The sequence below is a fragment of the Chenopodium album genome, chromosome 6 (genome assembly GCF_948465745.1).
Source record: "Chenopodium album chromosome 6, dcCheAlbu1.1, whole genome shotgun sequence".
Taxonomy (NCBI): Eukaryota; Viridiplantae; Streptophyta; class Magnoliopsida; order Caryophyllales; family Amaranthaceae; genus Chenopodium; species Chenopodium album.
In genome coordinates, this window is record NC_137839.1 from 35020614 (window position 1) to 35032138 (window position 11525).

General features: G+C 41.0%; 1 long non-coding RNA gene across 1 annotated transcript; it reads right to left on the reverse strand.

Moving 5' to 3' along the window:
* Nucleotides 1–536: 536 nt before the first annotated feature.
* Nucleotides 537–3515, reverse strand: LOC145636022 (uncharacterized). The gene is made up of 4 exons (XR_014113987.1): nt 3115–3515; nt 2291–2378; nt 975–1300; nt 537–884 (listed from the first exon to the last, which is right to left on the reverse strand). It is a non-coding gene; the product is annotated as an uncharacterized LOC145636022 (long non-coding RNA).
* Nucleotides 3516–11525: the final 8010 nt, after the last annotated feature.

The following is an 11525-nucleotide window of genomic DNA, read 5'->3' on the forward strand; positions in this document are numbered from 1 at the left end:
CAACAAAAGAGTACACAAGCGTCCTCTCAAAGTGGGGGACTTTGTGCTACGGAAAATGGAGGCAGTCGGTAGGGCGAATGAGCAGGGAAAGTTAACCCCAAATTAGGAAGGCCCCTACCGAATATATGAGGAAGTAAGAGACGGCACCTACCGCTTGGAAGAACCAGACGGCAGAAAGCTGCCTAGGACTTGGAATGCAGATAACTTGAAAAAGTACTACTTCCACTAGTGGAAAAATAGCTATCCGTAACGGGCAAAAAAGGCATATCCGTAACGGGCAACGAGCGTTACGTATGCCACCGTTACGGATAGCAAGTGTTAGTTGTAACGGGCAGTGTCCGTTACGAATAACAAGTCATTCGTAACGGGCAGTTGAAATGCCCGTTACGAATAACCCGTTATTAGTAACGGACATTTCAAGTGCCCGTTACAAATAACGCGTTATTTGTAACGGGCTTTTCAACTGCCCGTTACAAATAGTGTTACCCCAATTTTAAAAAAAATCCAGCACATTGTGCTGGATTAGCTAGCTTGCATAATAATTATAGCACAATTATTTTATTAATTAACTGAGATAAAAATAGTACTTCATATTTATACAATAATAAAAAAAAAACACATTTATTATCATCTAATAACTAAAACTAAAAAAAACAGAGCAAAATAAAATCTCAATTGTAATAAGAGATTTAAATGATTTTCCACTAAATTAATGTTAAATCATTTACATCTTCCACCAATTTTTCAAGTTAGTGTAACTTTGATCTCAAATTCTGTGACAGCATCAGTTTACACTTCATCTTCCGATCTGGTCGACCTACTTGATCTATTACCAACTCCATTGCTAGTCCTCCTGTTTATAGTAGTCTCCACAACTTTACCACCTACCAAATATTCAATCAAAAACCCACTTCAAAACCATCATTCATACAACATATATCAAGCAATTCACGGGAAATAAAATCGATTATTACTTGGGCTCGCATGTTCATAAAGAATGATTCAGGGATCCTTGTTAGAGGATTATTATTGATCATCAGCATAGTAAGTTCTGGGGTCAAAGATGCCATACCACTTGGAATCTTCTCGATTTTGTTATGACTCAATGACACCTTTACCATACCATTGCTTCATTGCTCCACTTCAGGCCTTTTTCCTGGATGTATCTCTGCATTCTTCAAGACTATGAGGTTATCTGATTCAACAGCAATGAGAAAGTCTACTTTTCTCTTATAAGTCTTCAACTTGTCATCTAAGTTAATAGCCAATAAATTGCACAAGACTCCTTTCATTGCAATTCCTGAAAAAGAATTAAATATCTGTTAGGTAACATATATTGTAGGTATGCCTTGAAAGTTTGTATTCGATTTCCTTGCTGCATATTTCCAACATCAAATAAATGTATAATATTCAACTAATTAGCTTGCTGAAAACGTGGTATATCTAATTGGCAAAAAGTTTAGGAAAAGCATGACAAATAAAAGAATGGCAATGCTTGAACTTGACTGATTAGTAGTTGTTATCTTGTTCTGGTAACTTAAGCAATAGTCAATATAAATGACTAAATGATAAACAAATAAACAGTAACTAGAAGAATAAGAACAATCCAAAATGCAAGAGATTACAATCAAATACAAAAAAAAGAAAAAAATTGTCTTTATACTTCTTCCATGGTTGCAGTTCATTAAACATATTACTAGAATACTAGTATAGGTCAAGGTTCTCAATATTACGCCTTTTAAAGCTAGATCAACAAGTACATTGAGATGTAGGCTAGATTATGATTTATGAATGCACATAAGGAAATAATGAAATCAAAATTTCATCACCCTACTGGTTTGTCCCAGCAAAATTCACTACTCCCTTTGCTAAAAACGTAGTTACGAAAATCAAACAATTGAATTCATAACCAGTCGAGTGCCACAAGAAGATGTACAACAAAGAATTTCTTTTTCATATGAAGTCAAACCACTAGATGCAAACCAAAGCTGGCAGCTCTTATCAAGGAAAGTACTTGAAGGGGAAACTCATTCAAACCTAGAGAGCCTCGGTAAAAGTCAAACATACACCTACATTTTTAGATCATAATAGGACTATTATAAACTAATGAATGTAGTCCACAATAGAAACTAGTTGAAGTCTATGTATCAACCAAGTATAATAAAGCTCCACAATTATAACATGATAAGTAACTAAACATGAGCCAGAAAAAAAAAACAATTTAAATGAGGTTAAACAAGCAAATAAGTAAAGATAAACAACAACAAAAGCTAATAAAAAATATGCTTACCCTGATGGTGTCGTAGTGGTTCCAACTGACTTCCATTGATAGACGGCCAAGCAAGCAGTATTTGTGACCCTTTTGAAGCCTCAACACCCTGAATTAACCCAACATGAGACACTGTTAATACTTAGAGGCAAAATCCCAATTGAAAACTATATATTTACAGATATAAATTGAAACTAACACAGTGAAAGAACATTAATTAGCATATTTTAAAACTTAAAATCCCAATTCACAACTAGAAAATATCTTGCTTTTTTTCACATAAAGTTTAGCTTTATTCTACTAAAAATAAGAGTTATAAAACAAAACATCAGCCAAAAATATCTTACAATTTGTTCATGATAATCCAAAAAATCAAGAAAAAATTCAAAAATCTAAAATAAGCATCAAAACCAATACTCACTAAATAAAGACGAAATAACACAAAAATTCAAGATAGGTTTTGAGAGGACGAAAATTCAGATAAAAAGATAACAAAGAAATTGAGTAAAAAATGAAACATATAACACAATCATAATACCCAATATGCATATCCTAAATTTAGGTGAGAAACTTCAAGACCAAAGCAGATAATATCTCAAACACCACAAAATCCCAAAATCAATGAAAAAAAAAGCCAAAAATCCGTGCTTAAGAACACATAAAAATGCATATAATTGACAATCATAACATAATCAAAGCAAATAATTCCTCAATTACCAGAAAAAAATGCAAAAACATACAAAGAAGCAAAGAAACGCATAAATAATTACAATTAGAAAATGTTTTAAAAATTGAGAAATAGTTAAATTCGGACTAAAATTAATTAAAAAAATGGTTGAAATAACCTGAATATGCTGATAGAGGAAGGCAAGTAGTGTTTGGGGAAGGAAGAGGCGCCATTAAAGAGTAAATTTGCCACAGTAAAGCATAGTGCCCAACAACCATCCCCCCACCAGGAACCCAGATTCCACGACGTAATTCACACCCACGAAGCCAGAAACCCAGATCTGGCCATGAACACCACCCTCACAAACCCACAAAACCCATTACCCATGAAATCACAATACTAATTTAAGAGTAAAGCAACGAAAAAATTAAGGAATTTTGATAGAAAAATAAGGGAGACTGAGTGACGGCGGCAAAGGGAGACTTAGTGACGACGACAAAGAGAGATTGAGTGAGTAAAAGATTGAAAATGAAGGGAAATGAAAGAGGAGAGAAGATAAAGAGGGGGGAGGGCAAGAATTGACGGCTAAAGAGTTAAACCCTAATACGAGTAGTAAATGGGCTGTGGGCTATGGGCTATGGGCTCCTCTTCATCAGTTGGACTAAATTATTTGTGACGGGCACTTTATGCCTGTTACGAATAATATAGTATTTGTAATGGGCAATAATTTGCCCGTTACGAATGTTATATATTTGTAACGGGCAGTATTTTGCCTGTTACGAATATTATATATTTGTAACGGACTCCTATTTTGACCGTTACGGGTATATTTAATGTAACGGGCATAGCTTTGCCCGTTACGAATAGCCTGTTACGAATGACAATTTTTCCACTAGTGTTCTAAGTACGAATGTAAATACCTCAAATTTTGTCATTTAAAATTTGTCTAATGAGAATATGCCTTCATTTCCAACTTGTCTTTTCTTATTATTAGTGTCGCCTGTACAAAATACAGACGGCCAATGTATTTGGATAGCGTCTGTCCCAACAGCAGACGTCCCAATCCCTCTGAAGAATCCGACTGCTTTAAAGCAGTCGTTTCTACGAAATTCTTTAAATTTATGCCAACACTTAACGAATATTTGCTTAAATCTTTAAAAGTCCTAAGGCCAGATAAAATCATTTTGAGGCCAATGGCCAGATATTAGGAAAAACATATAGAGGCCGAATGGTCACAGTCTGCTCCAACATGAGTATGACCGTCTGCTCCAACATGAGTCAGATAACCGACGACGCCCATTCGGGCGAATTCGTCGAGGAGAAGCATCTCCCATTTGGGTGGCACATTGCTCTACAAATACATCAAGCGGCCCTACCGAATGCTAAGGCAGCATTCGCAGTCGTTTGGTTTAATCGAAAGTGAAATTTTAAAGGCCAGAATTTTCTACTTGTTCTAGCACAGTCGGGAAAGGGTCACTATTTCATAAGTAGAGGCTATTGAGGCATTAGGCCGGATGCGCCTGTTTTTGCTCTAGGCAAGACAGGCGGAATTTTTTTACTAATCTACAAGTCAAGTTAACTAATGAGGCCCTTGGCCAGATACGCCTGTTTCTGCCCAAACGCAGGACAGGCGGACTATTACTTACCAAGAAAACGAGCTAAAATACTTAGCAAATTAAAAGACTTGTGGGTCGGATGCGCCTGCTCTTTGCTCTTGGGGCGAGACAGGCGGTTTATTCTAAAGTAAAATTAAAACTAAGTTAAAACTTAGCATCTTATCTCGTCGAGGCCTTAGGCCGGATGCGCCTGCTTTTAGCTCTTGGAGCAAAACAAGCGAGGGATTTCTGTTTAGCAGATTTGCTAAATCAAGAATCTTGTATTTCGTTTGAGCCAATGGCCGAATGAAAACAATTATTCATTCGCTCCGGATGGCCGTGTGTCGAGTGCTTTGGGGCAATCACCATAGTGATTGATTGACTTAGAAACCATGTATACTCTTCTAAGTATCAATAATTTCTAAGTCAATCAATCCACTCAACCGAAACCACTCGACATCCGTCAAGGGGAAAGAACATTCGCATGGTATACAGGTTATAATACTTAGCCAAAAAACATGCAATGAAAAAATTTGAAGGATAACCATATGAATAACTTCAGCCAAACGGCCGAATGATTTTAAATTAAAAAGACCAATCGCCACCAGACGATTGGGTAAGATTGTTTGCTGGCAAAGCCAGAGGAATTGTCAACTTACCCGACCCCTCGGTCGGTAAAGATACATAAATACTCGACACGCAGGCCGGAAGATGAAATGTATGGCCATTCGGCCGCAGAAATAACTAAAAAGCTTTAAGGGGCAGAGGGATTATCAGCATTGGCAGCCGCATCATCAGTTGCCGGCTGCTCTTCATTTTCATCATCCTCCTCTTCCCCGTCTTCGTCCCCGAAGGAGCCTGAAGAGGAGTCGGCCTCTTCACCATCAGCGTCATCCTTGTTCGCTGATGTGTCCATTTTATATAGTATTTTACCCCCGTCCCTTGGTCATAATTAGTAGTGTTTTTGGCTCTTTAGAGCCACTTTTATTACTAATTGGTGTTTTCCAGTGTTTTCGTAGATTTGGTTGACTTTTGCAGGGATTTATGCTTTTGGAGTATTTTCCCGAGATATTTTGGAGCAATCACGAGCATTGGAGAAACACGACCAGATTTTATAGCCCAGGGCCGGTTAGAGCCATCGAACCGATGATTAAGGGCTCGGTATAGGTGATACCGGGGCATTTGGACCGAGTATTCAAGACCCAAAGAGGAAACCCAGATTGGCCTGAAGAATTGGAACCCAATCGAAGTCCAAATATTGGCCCAAATGAGCCGCCCGGCCAAAAAGGCTGGCGCCCGGAGGCGCGCCCGGCCGGCCGGGCGGGAGAAGCTTTGTCTGGCGCCCGGTGACGCGCCCGGCCGGGCGCAAGATTAGTGTTAGAGTCAAAAAGGCGCGCCCGATCGGGCGGTGCCTCGCCCGATCGGGCGCGTGTATTTTTAGGAGACGATTAGCGTCGTTTTAATTTGTTTTAGTTTAGGATTTTTGTACGGAGTATAAATACTCCTCCGTAATACGTTTTTTAGGATCTCTTCTTCTTCTCTTATCCTTCTCTCTTAGCTTTCTCTCTCTACTTAGTTTTCTCTCTCTTAATCTCTCTCTAAACCTTTGTTCTTAATTCTTTCATTAATTCCAGATTTATTTTGGTAACGATTTATCTTCCCTTAATCTTAGTTATTTATTTTATTCCTTTCATCATGATTTATTTTATTACTTTGATTAGTTTAGTTTTTATTATGTGTGAGTAGTTTAATTTCTAAGGTTTATGGGGATCTAATAAATAACATGAAGGGGTAAATTGTTGTTGTTGATTATCAATGCTAGATTAATTTCCTATTGATTGATTTAATGCTCTGTGACTAGATTAGGCCTATCTTTTATGCATGAGTTTGACAATATTGATTCAAGAATCGAGAGATGAGAATTAATGTTTAGGTCTAGTTTCAATAGGCAAGTTAATTTATAAATGGTTAAGTCAAGATTCGAGAGATGAGATTTAATACCGATAAATTAATTGAGTGATTGTAATAAGTAGCGAGAGCCCTTTACAATCTGGTTAATTGATGCATTGATGAGATCTGTTATTGATTATTGGTATTGCATGATAATTTCTTATTGAATTGTTTTAATGTTTTACAATTACGGCTTGTAAAAGTATAGCAATATTAAATTGATGAATCGAGCAGATGTTAATTTGATGTTAAAGGCTACTTTCAATAAGAACTTAGATCTAGTAAATTGCGAGAGCCTGTTAGATCTATGTTGATTAATAAATTGCGAGAGCCTGTTAATCATGTTATTTAGGCAATGTCAATGATTGATTACTATGTTTTACCCTGAAGTATTATTTATTGGTGAACCTATGCCCTAGATTCCTTTATATATTGTTTTCTCCCTACTCTTATTCTTTGTAGTTTAGTTCCATATTTAATTATAAATATTGGTTACTTAAATAATTTAGATTATAATATTTAATTAGGAGTAAAAAGACTTGTTTCCCTGTGGAGATCGACCCTACTTCCCTATCTACCTTAGTTAGTGATTTAGGTAATTATTTTTGATTAGGGGATACGACTTTACCCTGTCATTCGCCTCCTCTTCAGCCTGACGAAGGAGTTCAGCATTGAAATCCTCGTTTGCTTGATCAAACTTAGATTTCCAGATGCCAAAATCAGCACCCGGCTGTACCGCCTCCCATGTCGTCCGCATGATGGATTCATAGTCTTCCATCATTTGTTTGACAAGGGCCTGCTTCTCCTCCTCAGCCCGGGACTAGAACTTGGCCTTCAGCTGCTTCTGCTGGTTCGCCAGGCACCCCTCCAGGCGGCTAACCCGCTCCTTGGCCCTCTCGGCCTCTTTCTTGGCCTCTTGAAGAGGCTCAAGCTTTTCCTTAAGGCCTTTAACTTCAGCCTTAAGGTCATTGATTTTGGAGCGGGCCGAATCCAAGTCCTTCTTCACCTGCAGGTTGGCGTCCGCCCGGGAATACATCATATTAAGGGTTAGAAGCTCATTCTGAGCAATTTTAAATTGAGCTCGGTCTAAGGCGGACTCGGCTCGAGCTTTAGCGGCTGTTACCTCTTTAGATTTTTCCTGGATTGGCCGTCTTAGCCCCTGGACGCGCAGCATGGCCTGGAAATAAGAAAAAGCCGGATAGTTAGAACCAGTCGGATATGTGCTAAATATTAAGGAAAATTTAGCTAACTTTTTTACCTCACAGAGGTTCCCCAAGATGGCATCCAAGTTAAGGGTGCCGAATCCTCTTACGGACGCCTTGTCCTCTGGATCAAGCGCCCGCAGCATCTCCTTGGCCATTTGGACGACGGTCGGCCTTTGCACAGGAGCTGCAAAACTATAAGTTAGTCAAGAAAGTTCCAAGAAACAATCTTAAGTATTGAAATTCAATAAAGATGCAGCTCATACCGTCCGGCTGAGCCTCCTCCTCCTTCTCCTTCCCATGACGCCTCTTCTCTCCTGCTGAGCCGACAGCAGTGCTGGGTTGCTTAAAGCCACCTTTCGATGCCTGAGTGGCATCCGGTTTGCTGACCTCCCTGTCAGCTTCGAGAGTAGAGCCGTCCCCTCTCTTGGGCTTGTGAGCTATGTGCTTCCGGTTCTTGCCGGATGCACTCACATCACCCGCCCCTGTTTTTTAAATTTTGGGTTGGGATTGCTTGGAGGGAGAAGGCCTGGTGGAAACGCTCTACATGAACAAAAGGAAAGGCGTCAGAAACGTAGGCGAGCAAAATTTAACCTCTATTGAAAAAATATACCAAGTATCATAAACAGCTACCTTGGGAGTCCCGACTGCTTTCTGCTCGTCACTCGCCCTGTTGAGGACGTTGGTGCGGTACTTAGCTGCAGAGACGACAACCGTCTTCTTTGTTGCCGAGAGCTTTTCCATTGCTTTGTCTACACTAAAAAGAAGGATTTAGGCTTTATAAACATACACTGAAAAACAATTTAAAAGTTTGCATAAAATCAGACGGCCGACTACCTCTCGGTATCTCAGAGCTTAGACCCCAAGCGGCCAAGTACACCCCATCTTCTAGCCCCTTGTAAAGGGGAATGTAGCTCTGGGGGACGACTATTTTCTCCCCATGCTCATTTGTCCGAACGGACACTTTGAACAGATCCCGGTAAAAAATTTCCTCATGGGCCCGCCTAGGGAGAGGGGGCAAGGTGCTCTTGCCAGCCAGGAGGGGCGGATCCTTGTTCCACCGATTGTATTTTTGGTTCAGTCGGCTTTCAGAAGAATAGACAATGTAGAACTTTGTTCTCCAGTCCTTCCATTTGTTCTCTTTGCCGATTGTCATCATGTACCCCTTGCAGGTGGACAAGGTGTACCAGCCTTCGCCGCCCTTGGCAGGCGCTCGACTGAGATAGTGCATGTGGGTGAATGCCTCAAAGCTGGGATCCACCTCCAGCATTTCACATGCGGCAACGTACACGATGATATTTATCCATGAGTTCGGGACAAGTTGCCAGATACCCAGTTGGTATCTGTCCAGTATCCTCTCCACGGCCGGATGGAGAGGGAAGCGTAAACCAGCCTGAAGGACCGCCTCGTAACAGCCGAAGGCTTTGTCCTTATAACTGGCCAGGGAGGGCCAAGTTATAGTATCCTCCTTGTTGGGGACGGACAAGGAGAAGCCATGCCCCATTACGGTCTTGCGCCTGAAATTGGCAGGACCGGATGTCATGGAGGTCCGCTTGCTTTGCGGAACATGGTGATAGTAGGGGGCGCGCTCCAAGCGCCTGGAAGTACTCGGCTCCGCCCAGCCTTCCCCCTTTTCTACTAACAAGGACTCCCTTGCAGTATCTATTTTTTCTCGGGCCTCCTCTGACTTAACAGAGGCGCTATCAGAAGATGACGAGGCCGAATCGTCATCAGAACTTTCCCCAGAGCTAGGGGACTGCCGGCTAGGGCCAGCAGGGTCCTCCCCTAGACTCTCCTCCGACGTCTGTTTTAAAGGCTCGGCCTGGTACTGACTGTCGGCTTCCCGCAGTATAGTATCACTGGGGGTGCCGCTTGAAGAAGAGGGAGAGTAGTAAGTTGGAGTTTGGGGAAGGTCAGAAGAAGGGTTTGGGGGGTGCTTAGAAATCTCACTAGTTGGCACCCTAATGGAGCCGTCTGAATTTGGAGTCTCACTGTCCGAATGGTAAAAGGTACCATCCGACCTATATCTTCTTGTTGTCTGCTTTGTTCGAGCCATCGTGTCCTGCAGATGCACAGACACTGTCGGATTTGGAGATGTACTTAAAGGAAAGTTCTCGAACGAGCATTCGTCACTCCTAGTTCTAGATTCAGTCGTCCCCGGTGACCGGCTGATCGCTAACCTAGGCCGTGTCGTGTACGTTTGGGAAACCATTTGAATAAATGAAAAACGCAAGAAAAAATAAAAGAAAAGAGCAGGCGGTTACCTTAGAAGAAGGTATTTGAGGCGCCTGGTTGGCTGAAGCAGTCGGTCAGAGAAGCCGAGTGTTGGATGCTTGACAAAAGTTAAGGTCTTTGAGAGTCTTTGAAAGTCAAAAGTCCAGAGATTCTCTAAGATTCGCAAAGGTGTGAAAACGAAAATGAAGTCAAACCCTCCTATTTATAGAAAGGGGAAACCCTAATTTTTCCCCCCAAAAGCAATTTGAAAATCCAACCAGTCATATGAAGACACCTGTCACAGGTGCCACGTGCAATGCACGTGACCCCTGTGAGGGGCAAATGATTTGGGTATTTTTACCCGGCCAGGTGGCCCAATCAGAAAACGCCACGTGTCCTCAGTAAAGGTGCCATTTGGACCTATAAGATGATGACACGTGGAGGGCAGACATTCCTCTGCCCTAAACAGACTGATGATCCAGCATGGACCAATTAGAGGGCGACGCGTGTCACCCAAAAAGATGCCCAAAGGCCTTTTGGGCTCAGTGACACGTGTCACTCAGGCATTGCCTCTGGAATGGCGGCCTTCAAGGGCCCAAACCTTGAGGCGCCGTTTTGCGGCGTGACCTAATCCCTAGGTCACCAGATCCTAGGGAGGGCACACCTTCCAAAAAGACCCTATAAATAGGGACATTCTCACATTTATGACAAGACAGAATATACACGCAATACGAGACAATACGTCACTTACTACAGAGCTGTCATTTTCACAGAACAGACAGCACTAACCCTGAGCTTGGAATCCGAGCAGATAACTTTACTTCCGCATGTTTTATTACTGAACGCTTACTAACTTAATCTTCGGAGGCGGACCACCGACCATCCGGCGGTCCGTTTGCTTTGCAGGTACAGGCGACCTTTGCTGAACCTAGTCTAAGTGTTGTAACTCTCCCAAAGGACAAAAACCCCCGAAACACTTGATATTAAAATTACCCTAGACATGATACTAGGAATATCATAATAACAACCTAAACATGATTTCTACATAATAACATCAATAAAAACCATTAAAGCACTTGCTTGGATGCTTCGTACCTCTTTCTAATAACAAAATACACACGTTAGTAACTTCAAGGAAAATAATAAACAAAACAATTAAATTAAATAATTAAAAGAGAGATTTGGGACCAAACCCTTAGAAATTAAACCTTTCACGTCTTGGGCGAAGGCAACTTCGAATATGGCTAGGTGTTTCTAAGTCTTGTGAATGCGGAATTTTGTATTTGAGAGAAGGCTAGTTTAGAAAAGAGAGAGAGAGAATAATCAAGAAAATCTTGATGAGAGTTGGTGAATCAAAATGGGGTTTTTAGGAAGCTATTTATAGAGAAAATCAGCCAAAAAGATAAAAAAAACCAAAACAGAGTTCTGACGCGCAAAACCAGGTTAGCGCCAAACGCTGACGCTAGCGCCAGGCGCCAAGCGTAGCGTCAGGCGCTACTGCTGGCGTTTGGCGCTGACTAAGTTTTGGACGCGTTTTCTTAAAATCAGATAGAAATTGTCGTATAGGAGGATAAAATCGTATTATTCTGATTAAAACTCTAAAAAGTCAACAAAAGTCAATTTATCAA